Raw genomic sequence first — 15,311 nt, forward strand, 5'->3', positions numbered from 1 at the left:
CCAAAGAAGGAATCAGAAACGAGTGATTTCCGAACAGGGCCTGCCATGCCACTAAGCAAACTAGGTGATTGCCTAGGGCGCTGGCCTTCTGGGGGGTGCCAAATTGGGCGCCCCCCAAGAGACTCAGTTATCAGTGCAAGGAGAGGCTCCAGAAATTAGCCTTGCCTAGGATGCCAGACCGTCTTGGGCCAGCCCTGTTTCCGAAGCTGATGGAACTTTAAGGGTGAGGAGCCCAAGCTGATTGGAAAGAATTTGGCACACATTGTTCACGTGTTGTCTTTTTCATGGAACACTTTGAAATACATTTTAGGACGAGACTTTTGCACGGAACGCTTTGAAATGTATCTTGGAAGATACTTGCGGTGCTAGCTTCAGGAGTAAGCAGGCATAGTCGTCTGAGCACATTGTGACCTGATATGGACTTTTCTCAAAATATTGGAAGAAGTGCAACGATGTGGACTTTATTTATAATCAGATATGAACAAGGGTTGTGAAGAAGGGAAAACAGGAATCTTTATTGAAGGTTGTGTTTAGTTATTCTTCCACGTTTTTTTGCTGCTGTTGAATCTTCTTTCTGTGAATCTCCCATTGTTACCAGCTATGCAAAGAGGCCAGAGGGGAAACTGGCTTGGCTTAATAGGAGCTAGCTTTGCCAGTCCCCATTGGGGGATCCCCTGGTTTTACAAGCTTTTAAATCAGTGAAAAACTGGCAGGAGGGGAGCATGTGAAGTCAGCATGCTGAAAGAAGAAGAAAGACTTTCTGAGTGTTTTTGGGGTGAGCCTCGGGGCCTGGGGGAACGGAGTGTTCCAACCGTGGCCCATTTTCACCTGGGAAATGTCAGCGGATCTAGGAGCCGGGAGCAGTGTTCCCTCTCCCTACGGAGCACAGCAATTCACATCTTGAGTAGAACAGATGTCCTGTAATCTTCAAATGGGCCATGGGCACTGCCTGCGGGGCTCCACATCGCCTATAAAACTTTCTAGGCAGGCGGGCACTCCCTTCCTTTGAAAAAAACCAGTCTGGATCCAGGAATCAGCAGATGGGAAAGGGTTAGTGCTGAAAGAAGAAGACTTCCTGAGTGTTTTGGGGGTGAGCCTCGGGGCCTGGGGGAACGGGGTGTTCCAACCGTGGCCCATTTTCACCTGGGAAACGTCAGCGGATCTAGGAGTCAGGAGCAATGTTCCCTCTAATTTTTTTCCCCTCTCCCTATGGAGCACAGCAATTCACACCTTGAGTAGAGCAGAAGTCCTGTAATCTTCAAATGGGCCATGGGCACTGCCTGCGGGGCTCCACATCGCCTATAAAACTTTCTAGGCAGGCGGGCACTCCCTTCCTTTGAAAAAAACCAGTCTGGATCCAGGAATCAGCAGATGGGAAAGGGTTAGTGCAGGGGTGTCAAGTTCATTTGTTGTGAGGGCTGGATCTGACATAATGAGATGTTATCGAGCCGGGCCATGTGTGTCATAAAATGTAATGTCAGGTAGAAGATATAAACTTCATAAAGGACACGGACAAACACAATTAAAGATTTTTTTTTTAAAAAAAACTTAAAGTAAAACATGGTTAAAACATTAGCACTTGTTGGTCTTAAAGGTGTTTTCTTTGTATCTCTCCCCTGGGATCCAGGGAACTGGGCAAAGGAAGCTCTGGCTCTTACCTTTCTTCCCCAGGGGACCAGGAAGGGGAGGAGCCTCAGCCAAGAGAAGGAAAAGAGGCTTGGCTCAGTAGCTCTGCTGTGCGATTAAGAGAGCCTGGCAAAGCAAGCTATCCCTCCCACCCTTCCTCCCCAAGGGAGGAGCCTCAGCAAATGGAGAAAATAGAGGCTGTAGCTCCTGTGATTGAGCAAGCAACTGAAGTTGTGAGAAAGGCAGAGAGCAGAGTCCCTCTGTTTTGCATTCGCTTCAGAAGTTGTTTAAAATGGATAGGAAAGAGTTAGCTAGAACCTGATTATGGCATGGAGGGAAGCTCCACCCTCTAGGCTGCTCAACTTTCCTGTTCCCATGGGAAGGTTGAAATTCAGCAGATGATTACATTCAGCAACTCCTGTGAGTAAATTGCCCCAGTGAGCTCACAAAAGTGTGGGCTTGCAAACTCTGTTTATTTTGGCAGCTTTGTGAGTGTATGCGCATGCCCCTTTTAGAAAGCCATGGTTGGAAATGCTTCCAATGCCTAACAAAGAGACTTGTGGGGGTATGAAAAATTTCACTTCCATTTAGTGGAAGTGCAGCTGCCAGCAATGTTCCCTCTAAGCTGAGTTAGTGTGAGCCATCTCACAGTGTTTTGGCCCTGGGCTCACACATTTTTGTCTTAGCTCAGGAAAAATGGCCCCAGAGCAAGCTATTTTATGCAATAGCTCACAACTTTAATGCCAGTAGCTCACAAAGTAGAATTTTTCCTTACAAGTCTCCACAGCTTAGAGGGAGTATTGGCTGCTAGGGTAGACCAAAAAAGGAGGATGAGGAAATGAAGACTGTATTCAGGGGAACTGAACTGATGCATTTTTATTTATTTTAGGGAATGGGGAAGTCTCCTGGCTCCACCCCTGAAGTCCCCAGATATTTCCTGAGTCAGACCTGGCAACCGTAATGGGAGCTGATGTCATGAAGGTGTTAGTGTAGGGAAGGAGGTTTCAAAGAGAGCTCAGGCAAGAGAACAGTTCCCACAACTACACCCTGTCTTTTACGACTGTTAATTGTAACTTTATCTTCTGCCACTGACAAAGTGTCAGTGTCACTGTCTGTGGGTCTGATACAGGGAGCAGAGAAGCAGAGAAGGGAATTACTGTGTGGGAAATCTGCCTCCCTAAACCCAACCTCATCATCATTCTCTCTTTACCAAGGAACTGAACTGCTTGAGGGAGTCTCGAGAACCTTTGTACAGCCAACACACTTTAGCGTAAGGTCTCCCTCTCAGCCCTATGCATCACCAGCCACCAACTGGCCAGTCTTATGAAGTAGTTAAGAGTGGTGGACTTTTACCTGGAGAACTAGGTTTGATTCCCCACTCCTCTGCATGCATCTGCTGGGCCAGTCACAGTTCTCTCAGAGTCGTTCTCTTAAGAGCAGTTCTTTCAGCCCCACCTATGTCACAGGGTCTCTATTGCGGGGAGAGGAAGTGTGGGAGATTGTAAGCCGCTCTGAGACTCCAAGTGAAGAAGTGCGGGGTTTAAATCCAATCTCCTCCCCCTCCTCAGAGTTCTCTCAACTTCACCGGCTGTCCGTTGTAGGGAGAGGAAAGGAAAGGAGATTGTGAGCCACTCTGAGACTCCTTCAGGTAATGAAGAGCGATGTATAAATTTCCTTCCCTCCTTCCTCCTCCCTTTCCTCCTCCTCCCCCCCCCTCCTTCCCTCTCAAGAAAGAGGCCTCAGCAGAATGTCACAAGTTATGCAAAAGAGAACAAGGCTAGGAGAGCTGCTTAGTGCACAATATTCCTATTATGGAGTGGTGAGAGCTTGGGGGGGGGGGGGGTTGCTAAGAAAAGGCAAAATTTTGCCTGTCAAATGCAGGTGTCAAGCCACATAGTGGCGCCAGACACTCGGCCCTGTCAGTTTGGCCACCAGACGGGCTTGTCCAAGGTGCTCCAGTGATGGGCACAGCTGCATGGGAACTCTTGGGGCTGGAGGATTCAGGATGGGCCGTTCCGCTATACGCACGCAGAGGAAGAAAGTCCCAGTGGACTCTGCGCTGCCCCAGGTGAACTCGGCACAGTGCTGGCAGAGCAAATAAAAGGAGGGTCTGTTTTGGGAGGTGGTGTTTGTTTAATGATTTGTACGGGTCAGGATAACCAAAGCATTGAAGCGTGAGAGGATGTCAGAGGATGGCCACCTGGGGACTGCTGCTGCTCTGCTGCCAAAAGGAAGGACTAAAGAACGTCAGAAGAGCTCTGCTGGATCATACCAATAGTTCACCTAGACCAGCATCTGGTCTCACCAGGGCTGGCATGCCCCAATCAATCAATCAATCAATCTGTTTAATACGGTCAGAGACCCATCAAGTAGCATAACGTAGCATAGCAGCAGGCGAGGTGCGCTGCCACTTAGGGGGCCACCTGGATACAGGGGAAGGCTATGTGCCCCGCCGTCCCTGGTGACCCTTCCCTGCTGTGCTCGCCCTTGCTGCTGCCCACCAGAAGGCTCATGACATTGGGGTACCTTGCAGGGTTACTATCAGAGCTGGGAAGGTAATTTGTTGGGGACACTAAATCGCTCCAAAAAAATTTTCCCACCTGTGCAGGGCTTGATGTGGGGGCCCCAACCAAAGGACTTGAATCTTCTAGTCCCATAAAACTGGCAACCAAACTCCCATTCTACGAACGCAACCCCAAAAGTCAGTTCTCACACTCGTGGCGTCCAGATGTGAAAAACATTGTGATTCTGTAAATATATTTTCCCCGCCACCTTGACTGCCAGTCTTGTTTTCTTCCGACATCTAAGGTGCCAAGCTGGATCAGAAAGCAATATCTGTTTTTCTGTATTGCTCTGCCCCCAGCGAGCTAATCCTTGAAGTAAAATTAGTGCCACAGACGAAACCCCCAGGGGGGGGGAGTTGCCTGGAAGTAACACCCTGGCTTGGCTACCATTCACACCCTCCTTTCCTTCATACTTAACAGCCTTGTCACAGATCAAAGATAATCACAAAAAAGAAAACAAGGATTTTACGCCGGCTCCAATCCAACGCTCATTCCTCTGTGGCACTGAAGAAGACAGCAGTGCTGTTGCACACGAACAGAGGATATTTCCTCCCTTGACGCTGGATAATCACAGCTAGAGTCCCCCTGGAATTAATATTAGTGATGTCCAGAAATTCAGGGTGGGTGCCAGAATTGATTATTGAGGAGGAAATTGCGCTCTGTGCACGCTCAGAGGCACAGCTTTCGCATGCAGTTCGGCTCATGGAACATGATTCCTGAATCTCCCACCCTCCTGTATTTTTTTTTACTCAATTTGTACCCCACATTTCACTGCAGTGGGGACTCAAAGGTGTTTACATCATTCTCCTCTCCTCCATTTTATCCTCACAACAACATAAGAGAAGCCATGTTGGATCAGGCCCACACTCACACAGTGACCAAAAAAACAGGTGCCATCAGGAGGTCCACCAGTGGGGCCAGGACACTAGAAGCCCTCCCACTGTTGTTCCCCCCCACCCAAGCACCAGGAATACAGAGCATCACTGCCCCATACAGAGTGGTCCATCTATACCTTGTGGCTAATAGACACTGATGGACTGAGAGTGTGTGACTGACCAAAGATCACTCAGAAAGTTCCTACGGCAGGAGTGGAGATTCAAACCCAGATTTCCCAGCTCCTAGTCCAACACGTTAATCCACTAAACCACGCTGGCTCCATCAATGGCTGGAGATGCAGGCCTCTAACTCCAGATAAACTGCAGTTCTGGATTTCTCCATACCAAAAGAGTTAGCTTCAGTACATGCTCACCGGCAATTTCCCCCTTCCCACCTTTTCGGAGCTGATGCTGAGACCTGAAAATGGGGGATGGATCTGAACACCGACGCTCTCAAATTTCTCAGCATTTCCCTCTTGCTGCTTCCTGGATCACAACGTGTTTTCAAGATGGCATTAGCAGCATGCGTGCAGCAGCACTGGTGGCACCCTGCAGTTTGGAGTGTTGTCCTACGTGCACAACTTTTTAAAAGGGAGCAAAACCGCTTTTCACAGATGTATTTTGCCTCCAGTACTAGAACGGTAGGGCCAAACTTGCATAAGAGCCGCATAGAATAAACATCAGATGTTTGAGAGCCGCAAGACATGAATGTCAGATGTTTGAGAGCCAAGGAAGGAAGGAAGACAAATAGATGGGAGAGGGGGGAGGAGTGGAAAGAAAGCAACAGCTAGTTTGGCTTGGAGAAGTGAGAGAAACGCCTTCTCCAAGCCAGCTGATGGGGTGGTGAGGGCCACACAATATGTTGAAAGAGCCACATGTTGCTCCCAAGCCACAGTTTGGCTACCCCTGGCATAGCCTAATTGTGCCCAGTCTCGGAAGCTAAGAAAGACAGGTACTAAGATTCTTGGAAGGAAGACCACTAAGGAATGCTCTGCAGAGGAAAGCGATGTCAGACTACTTCTGCTTTTCACTTGCTGGTGTTGCAAGAACTCGGTTGCGACCTGACACCACAGACACACAAGAGTTTGCCTCCACGTGCTTTGATTTATTTGGCAGAATGGGAATGTCACACCCTTGTTGTGGCGGCTCATCAAGTTCTTACCGGGAAGTGCCGTTGTTTGTCTTGTCACACATCAGCACTCATGAAATTGCCTTATATTGAATCAGACCATCGGTCCATCAAAATCAGTATTGTCTACTCAGACTAGCTGTCTGAGCCAAGAGTCTCAGCCAAGGTCTTTCACATCAGGCATCCCCAACCCCCGGGCCATGGACCGGTGTCGGTCCTCGGCCTGTTAGCAACCGGGTCACGAGTTGTATAAATATTTCATTATAATGTAGTAGTAGTAATAATAATAATAATAATAATAAGAAGACGACGATGACGACATTGGATTTATATCCTGCCCTCCTCTCTGAATCTCAGAGCGGCTCACAATCTCCTTTAACTTCCTCCCCCACAACAGACACCTGTGAGGTGGGTGGGGCTGAGAGAGCTCTCCCCAGAAGCTGCACTTTCAAGGACAACTCTGCGAGAGCTATGGCTGGACCAAGGCCATTCCAGCAGCTGCAAGTGGAGGAGTGGGGAATCAAACCAAGTTCTCCCAATAAGTCCACACACTTCACCACCACACCAACCTAATAGAACTAAAGTGCACAATCATATCATCCTGAAACAATCGCCAAATGTTAGCAGCGTGGCTCTGTGGCATCACCACTTTTTTTTGTAGCAGGAACTCCTTTGCATATCAGGCCACACCCCCTGATGTAGCCAATCCTCCAAGAGCTTACAGGGCTGTTAGGACAGGGCCTACTGGAAGCTCCAGGAGGACTGGCTACATCAAGGGGGTGTGGCCTAATACGCAAAGGAGTTCCCACTACAAAAAAAAAAGCCCTGGGCATCACCACATATGCAATTGTGGCTAGACTCCAGGATAATTTAAGACCTGCCTGTGGCAAATCTGTGCAACAAATAAAAAATCCTAGACACTAGACCAGGGCCGGCCCTACCCCTTCTGGCACCCTAGGCAGCAGAGCGTCATCCCTGCCCCAATCACCGGGCCTGCTGCCTACTCGCGAGTAGCCCGGTGGCTGCTGCCTACTCATGAGTAAGCAGCAGCCGCGGCAGCGATGGGGGGGGGGAGTCGAGAAGAAAGGAAGGGAAGGGAAGAAAAAGTGTGGTGGTGGCGATGGGGGGTGAGCGGGAAGGGAAGGGAAAGTGCAGTGGCGGTGATCTGGGGGGGCGGGAAGGGAGGGGAGGGAAGGAAAAGAGCGGCAGCGACGGCGATGGGGGGGAGTCGAGAAGAAAGGGAGGGAAGAGAAGGAAAAGTGCGGCGGCAGTGGCGATGGGGGGGCGGGTGGAAAGGGAAGGAAAAGTGCAGCCACTGACAGGCAAGCGGAGAGCCCAGGGGGGGGGGCAGGTGGTACGCCACGCGGGGGAGGTGGGCCGGCAGCGGCCCAGAGGGAGCTAGCGGGGGGAGGGGGCAAGCTAAGCGCTTGCCTGGGGCACCGGATGTGGGGGCAAGAGCCCAATTTGCCGCCCCCCCCCGCCTCTCGGCGCGCTAGACAACTGCCTAGTTTGCCTAGCAGGAGGGCTGGCCCTGCACTAGACAACAGAGGCTGCAGGTTAGTATGGGAAAGGCATTCTGTACAGGCTCAGAAGCTGTAGTAACAATTCCTCAGCTGGCTCTCCTGTCAAGCTTTTCTCCCCACAGGGGGGCCCTAAAGCAGCTTACAAACCCCACCCAATAAGTATAATTCACCAAAGAACCAGCAGCAAAAAAGAGAACACAAATTGAACATCCAGTATGACCAGCTCTTGTCAGGAATCCAAGTGGGTCAGATCACTCTGGGTCACAGCCTGTAAGCTGCAGGTTGGGAAAGACCTGGTGATCAGAGGGGGTGGAGCCTGAGGAGGGTGAGGTTTGGGGGAGGGGGGTTGGGGCTTTCCATGGGATCTGTAATGCCATCGTGCCCCGCTCCTTCCAAAGCGGCCATTTTCTCCAGAGGAACTGATCTCTGTGGTTGCAATTCCAGGAGATCTCCAGCCACCATCTGGAGTTTGGCCAGGCGACCCCATCCCTACCCAACCTAGGCTTTTTTTTTTTAGCAGGAACGCACAGGAACACACTTCCAGCTGGCTTGGTGGCAGGGGGTGCGGCCTAATATGCAAATGAGTTCCTGCTGGGATTTCTCAACCCAAAAAAGCCCAGTACCCAACTGATTCTGAGTCCTCGGAGAAGAAAAACGCTCTTCACATGCCCAGAGGCACTCTATTTAAATAAGTAAATAAATTATTAACAACAACCAGGGCTTTTCTTGAGAAGGAACGCAGTTCGGGCTGGCATGGCTTCAGGGGGTGTGGCCTAATATGCAAATGAGTTCCTGCCGGTCTTTTCCTACAAAAAAGCCCCGCGCGAAATAATGATGACATCGGGGGTGTGGCCTAATATGCAAATGAGTCCCTGCTGGGATTTCTCAACCCGTAAAAGCTTTGACAACAACTGCTGCTCAGTCATTCGGATGGGAAGAGCAATCTGCACATGCTCAGGAGAATCACCGTTTTTTCCAAAATAATCACCGCGGCTGCCCGTTTAGTGCGGAAAAGCCTACCTCCGCACGTGCTCAGGGGCTACCCGGCCGCCCGGGGGCGAACCTCGCGGCCACGCGCGCAGCACTTCGGAGGGGGGGGGGCCGCTCCAGCCGGCGGCGCGCCTCGCCTCGCCCGCCCCGCCGGAGGGGGAAGGGCGAGAGTCGGGCGCGCCTCTCCCCGCCTCCTCTGGGCTCCTCCTCCCCGAGCCGGAGCGCAGCCGAGTCCGGAGCGCCGTCAGCAGAAGCAGGTCGGGTGCCGAGGCGGGCGGGAGGGGGTCAAGGCGGCGCCGCGGGGGGGGGGGGGGCGGGGGCGAGGCAGCCCCCCAAGGGGGATCCTGGCGGCTGGGATCCAAAAAAGGGGGGGTGGGGTTTGGAATAGAGGCGGCAGTTTCCAGCGGTGGAGAAGAAAGAGCTGGCGCGCACAGGCTGGGTGGGCATCTGGATTGGCACGGCGCCCTCCCCACGAGGGCTGATCCAAAGGGGTTGCCCTTAGCGGGCACATGTTGGCGGGGGCGGCTGGGGGGGGGGGGAACAAGGCCGGACGTGGGGGGTGGGAGCCGGTCTTTTCTGGGCGCAAGATGGTGCCAGGGAGAGAGGGAGCAAAACGAATAAAGAGTTCCGGAGTCAAGGAGGGAGCCGGAGGGCATCCAAAGCCGGGAAACACCCGGCGTTGAAAAGCCAGGTTGGATGGCCACGAGGCGGGAATACCCTGAAGTCATTGCTTCGGGGGGGGGGGGGGGGGGGCGGGGGGTTGGACACCGCGCTTGGGCAGTGCCCGGGGAAAGGCAGGGCTGTTGGTGGGCATCCAGACCAAGGAAAGGACCTCCCTCTCTCCCCCCCGCCCCGCTCATACAGCTCTTCTGGATGAGCTGTGGCCGGAAAGGATTTTGGACGTCGTGGCCGGGCACCACATGGGCACAGGAGGTTGGGTGGAAGCAGATTGGCAGTGCTGGGGCGGGCGGGAGGGGGGAAAGCTAAGGAGAACTATGGGGCAGGGGATCGACAGGGTGGGCACAGATTGGCACAAGCGGGCAGTGCCAAGTCCGGTGGGGAGGGAAGGGGAGAGTAATCAGGGCTCCCTCCCCAAAGCTGTGAATGGACATGGGAGTTTGACTGGGAGTCCGACGGGTTGGCAGTGCCCACTTTGGCAGTATTCCTTCCCCCTGGTTTGTTGTCTTGCAATATTGGGCAAACAGCGGAAGTGAAATGCCAGTGGGGGGGGGGGGTTCCCTCCCCTCCCCCCCCCCCAACTTCTTTCAGAGCTCTTTTCAAAACCCTCGTTAGCAATCTGAGATTGTCCTTAAAATCCCCACTGTCTGCTCGAAGAGTAAGCTCATTGAGGGCACTGACTCGCCTGCCCACAGAATTCCAGAAAATGCCACATTACGGCCCCAGAGCTGTCCTTTCATCCGGGATGGGGGACGTTGTTCCTTTCCGAGAGTTTCCCGTTATCTACGTCTCTGAGCAGGCTTGTTTGAGACGAGGGCATGAAGTCATGCCAAACAAGTGGTCAAAGATTCCTAAAAGCGGGTGGGAGGGGGAGACAGCCACGTCAGGAAAGTGAGTCAGAAATCATCTGAATGATGAGGCGGGATCACAAGGAGGGTGGGGAGGCAAAAATTGCTCCCAACTGGGACAAGTTGGAAATTTCATAACCCCAGGGGAGTTAGTCACGGATGGGAGGTTGACTTTTGTCTCGAGGGTTGGGAAAAAAAAGAGAAAATGGAGGAAAACCAGGCAAAGTTCCCTCTTGCAGAACAGGCCTGTGTTTCATCTAGCCTTTCCCCACCCTCACCCCTGGCTTGGCAGAAGTCTTCTAGTGAAATGCTGTCTTGTACGACCCCTGAGATCTGTTTTAAATGCTGATCCAACTGAACCTGGGATCTTCTGTACGGAGCTCAGCTACGGGCCCAACTGCTACACTGGTCTCACCCATGCCTGCTAGCTGACCTCCTTTCACTGGCTGTTGAACCTGGGACTCTCTGTATGCTAACTGTGCACTCAGCCACTGACCTCCGGACCTCTGGCTAAAATATCACAGGAAGCTACAGCTTGCATGAGTCAGGCTGCTTGTTCATCCAGCTCTGGATTCTCTCCACTGCGCTTGGCAGAATCAGATTTGGGGCAGAGGAGGTCTCTCCCAGCCCGTTTTTTGCTAGAGGTGCCCAAAATTGAACCATCCTATTCCCAACCTGTCAGTGGACGCCCCCCCCCCCCTTCCCTATGCCTCTCGCTTCCTTGGCTTTCGTGCTCTCTGCAACCAACCTCTGTGTTGCCAAGTTTCTCTTTCTTCCTGCCTTGAAACACCTCCCTTGGCCTGAAGAGGAGCTTTCAGCCCTAAGTCAAGATGATTCGCTTGGCCTTAAAAAATATCCAAAAACAGTTTCTTTGCTTCAGTGTCCAACGCTGTGACTCATCCCTGTAAGATTGTCAACTGCTATTTTTTAAAAAAGAAGGCCGCCACTCCTGGGCCATCGAGAGCAACTCCAAACTCAATCCCGCTGCTAGGACGAATGTTCCCTCTAAGCTGCAGAGTCTTGTGAGCAAAACTTTTATTTTGTGAGCTACTGGCATTAAAGCTGTGAGCTACTGCATAAATTATAGTGCTCTGGGGCCATTTTTCCTGAGCTGAGACAAAAATGTGGGGTTTTTTTTAGCTGGAGGCTAAAAATCTGTGAACTCAGCTTAGAGGGAACACTACGGTTGAAGGCATGGGAGCACGGCTCAAGAAAGTATCGCAGCATCTTGGCACAGGCTTGCCTGCCACCTGCAGGGAAAGGGGCAAGAGCAGAACTTGAGGGAAAAGGTGGTAACCCTACAGAGGCAAAGGTCACGGGGGAGAATATGAGGGGGAATTAACCCAAGGGGTGCTGAAAGCTTCACTCACTAGGTTTATTTCAGTTTACGTTTTCTGAATTCTCTTACTTAAAGTCGAACAAAACAAGGACAGAAGGCCAGGCAGAGAGAAATCCCAGATCCCTGAAGGACTGGACTGGGTTTCTCTCCATTCAGTTAGGGTCTCAGCCACAGTAGTGTGGGAGCTTCCTTGTGCATTTGTGGCTTGGCTTACTTATGTGAGCAATCTGTTTAGGAATCTTCTTAGGCCTGGCATTGTTTGGTTCTGGGCACCTGCTTCGAGTGCCTGGAAAGTTGGTTTCTTCCCTTCTTTTCCACCTCCCCCATTTTCCTTCCTTCCTTCCTCACACTGGGTTTATTTCAGTTTGGATTAAAGTCCCTGGATTCTCTTAAAGTTGAACAGAGCAAGGACAAAAGAAGAAGAAGATATTGGATTTATATTCTACCCTCCACTCTGAATCTCAGAGTGGCTTACAATCTCCTTTACCTTCTTCCCCCACAACAGACACCCTGTGGGTGGGGCTGAGAGAGCTCTCCCAGAAGCTGCCTTTCAAGGACAACTGTGTGAGAGCTATGACTGACCCAAGAGCATTCCAGCAGCTGCAAGTGGAGTAGCAGGGAATCGAACCCGGTTCTCCCAGATAAGAATCCGCACACTTAACCACTACACCAAACTGGCTCTCAAAGACCAAACAGAGAGAAATCCTAGATCTCTGAAGGACTGGACTGGGTTTCTCTCCATTCGGATAAGAAAGACTCAGAGTCACAGTAGTGTGGTTAAAGATAGTCTGGGAGCTTCCTTGTGTATTTGTGGTTTGGCTTGCTTATGTGAGCAATCTGTTTAGGGATCTTCTTGGGTCTGGCATCATTAATTCCAGGCAGCTGGGTTTCGCTCCCTTCGTATAGGGACTCAGAACCACAGTAGTGTGTTCAAGGGGCCCTGGGAGCTTCCTTGTGCATTTGTGACTTGGCTTACTCATGTGAGCAATCTGTTTAGGGATCTTCTTGAGCCTGGCATTGTTTGGTTCTGGGCAGCTGCTTCCAGTGCCTAGAAATGATTCATACCAGAGAAAGCAAGATGAGGAATCCTCTGAGCATGTACAAAGTGCTGTTTGTCATGGAGTACCTGCAGCTCAGCATCCCCCTCGGTGTGTGGAATCCTGGGGAAGGGCTTGCCGTTTTCATCATTTTTTTGAGCCCCTGTACTTATTGTTGGAGTAATTAACCCTGCTGTGGATTGAATCTTGAGGAAGATCTATACATTAGATGTATTGGGCACGATCCCAGATGCTATCGCAGTTGCCCTGATGACTGCCGTGTGAGGCAGGCTGGACACTGCTGTTCTCTGTCTGCCTATCCCATTTTGTAATCCCATCTTCTAAGGAGCTCAGAGCAGGGGGCCTCATTTGCCTCCTTCCTTTTAGTGCTCACAACAACCCTGAGAGAATCGGGCTAGGCTGAGAGATAACAGGAGGCCTTGAAAAGCATCACAGGCCAGGACCATTTCATAGAAAAAGAGGTGATGGAGCTCATTAAGAACATAAGAGAAGTCATGTTGGATAGGCCAATGGCCTATCCAGTACAATACTCTGTGTCATACAGTGGCCGGAAAAAACAAGTGCCATCTACCAGTGGGGCCAGGACACTAGAACCCCTCCCACTGTGCCCCCCCACCAAGTACCAAGAATACAGAGCATTAGCACAACTCATTTGCATAACTCGTTTGCATATGCCCCACACACCCCTGACATCACCGGGGGGGGCGGTACTAAATTATATCAGCTCAGCATCTACCTTAAATGCTTCTTGAATTCTCATTGTCATAAGAAAACCTTAAGAGAGCCAGTTTGGTGTAGTGGTTAAGTGCATGGACTCTTTATCTGGGAGAACCAGCTTTGATTCCCCACTCCTTCACTTGCAGCTGCTGGAATGGCCTTGCATCAGCCATAGCTCTTGCAAGGTTGTCCTTGAAAGGGCAGCTTCTGTGAGAGCTCTTTCAGCCCTACCCACCTTACAGGGTGTCTGTTGTGGAAGAAGATAAAGGAGATAGTAAGCTGCTCTGAGATTCTTGATTCAGAGAGAAGGGTGGAGTATAAATCTGTGGTCTTCTTCTTACTCTCAGTCCCATCATACTTTTTAAATGTCTTTCTCCTATGTGGCCACAGTGGCATGAGGAAGATTTCCATCTCTCTGCTTTATATGTTTTGGTTCCCCCCCCCCCATATTTTTGTGGGGGAAAATATTTGAAAGTTTGTCAAATCTTAGAGTTCAGCAAAATTCTCACTGGGGCTTTGAATGATGGAGGCAAGAAACAAGTATTGGGGTGGTGGATGGTAAGAAAGAAAAAGCACAATAAAAATGAGAGGTTCCAGAGCTCCTGCCCAAAACGAGGAGTGATCACAGGCTGCTGGGCAAGGTGAGATTTGGAGCAGGAAGTCTCAGAGCTGGAGGGGGGGGGGGACCTTTGGTTGTTGTTCTCATAGGAAAGGGGAGGCCTCCTTTGGTGAGAATACTCATCTGCATGACAAATGCCTCAGACTTCCTCTCCCCTTCCTCCAGCCCTGAAACCAGGAAGGAAGGAAGACTGCAAGCAGAAATGGAAAGGAAACAGGCTTCCCCTGATGTATAACAGCTGGCTCAGGGTAGCAAATTAGTAGCTGATGGTCTTTATCTGCAGGCCCTGAAAATAGCTTTCATCAGGTGACTGCTGTGTTGCAGGCAGCTGTGAAAGAAGAGGCCTGCCCCATTTCTGTTTCCTTTCCCCGGGCTGGGTTGGCAGTCCAGAAAGCGAGTGGATTTCTCTAGGAGCAGTACTTAAGCTGTTTGAGACTCTTCCTTTCCGGTAGGCAGCAAGGAAGGTAGGCGCAGCTGTTTCAAAATAATAAATCTGTATTAGATGTTCTGTAAGATCAGGAGAAAATGTTGGCAAATGCTTTTCCATCCTGATCTCTTTCCTTCCCAGCTAAGAAAAGTACTCCTGTTTTGTGAACTTTTTGCTTTTCAAAACCAGTTTGTAGGGTTGCCAGCATATTCCCCTGATGGAGCTCCTGTGGTTTTACCAGGATTAGCAGCAATTCAGATGGGGAGAGTGTTCCTCCTTTACTTGCTTGACCAAAACCTTTGAATTTTGTCTTTTTGCGCAGAAGTGAAAGGGCTTGGCAGAGAGAAAAGGTGATAGTTCTTTGAAACCTGTGTGCTTCTTCTTTCCAGGGTAGGCTTATATATCGTTCCTGTTTTGTTTTTAAAGCAAACTCTCTCCCCCCCCCCCCCCCTTCCCGTGTCTGACATGGTGAAAAAGGCAAATTCCAGGCAAGGATTTATTAGGAAAACAATTGCAAACAAAGCAGCCAGTGTTGGGATGCAGCCGGATTTGGAATACTGTTACGGTCACTGCGTCTCAAAAAGAATATTGTAGAACTTGGGGAAGGTTTAGAAGAGGGCAGTCTGAATGATCCAGGGGGTATTGTATCTGTCCTGCAAAGATAGAGGTTGTGGGGGTTTCAGTTTAGAGAAAAGCTGACAGAGGGAACATGAATTAGTTTTATAAAGGGATACATGGAATAGAGAAAGTGGACAGAGAGACTTTCCCCCTCTCTTATTGTGCTAGGGCAGGAGTTGCCAAACTGCGGCTCGGGAGCCACGTGTGGCTCTTTCACACATATTGTGTCGCTCTTGAAGCCCCCACTGCCCCATCAGCTGGCTTGGAGAAGGCATTTAAAGTTAAAGTTGCTTTCTTTCC

General features: G+C 50.7%; 1 protein-coding gene across 3 annotated transcripts in view; it reads left to right on the forward strand.

Moving 5' to 3' along the window:
- The first annotated feature begins 8,916 nt into the window (after positions 1–8,916).
- CERS4 (ceramide synthase 4) overlaps positions 8,917–15,311 on the forward strand; it is a 110,800-nt gene continuing 104,405 nt past the window's right edge. For 2 of the 3 annotated variants that reach the window (XR_009555083.1, XM_060232654.1), the window contains exon 1: positions 8,917–8,964. The gene's annotated coding sequence lies outside the window, so the exon portion shown is untranslated. Of the gene's footprint in view, positions 8,965–14,182; positions 14,431–15,311 lie in introns of those variants that run through there. The other variant, XM_060232656.1, reaches the window with a different exon arrangement.

Source organism: Heteronotia binoei, chromosome 2 (genome assembly GCF_032191835.1).
Source record: "Heteronotia binoei isolate CCM8104 ecotype False Entrance Well chromosome 2, APGP_CSIRO_Hbin_v1, whole genome shotgun sequence".
Taxonomy (NCBI): domain Eukaryota; kingdom Metazoa; phylum Chordata; class Lepidosauria; order Squamata; family Gekkonidae; genus Heteronotia; species Heteronotia binoei.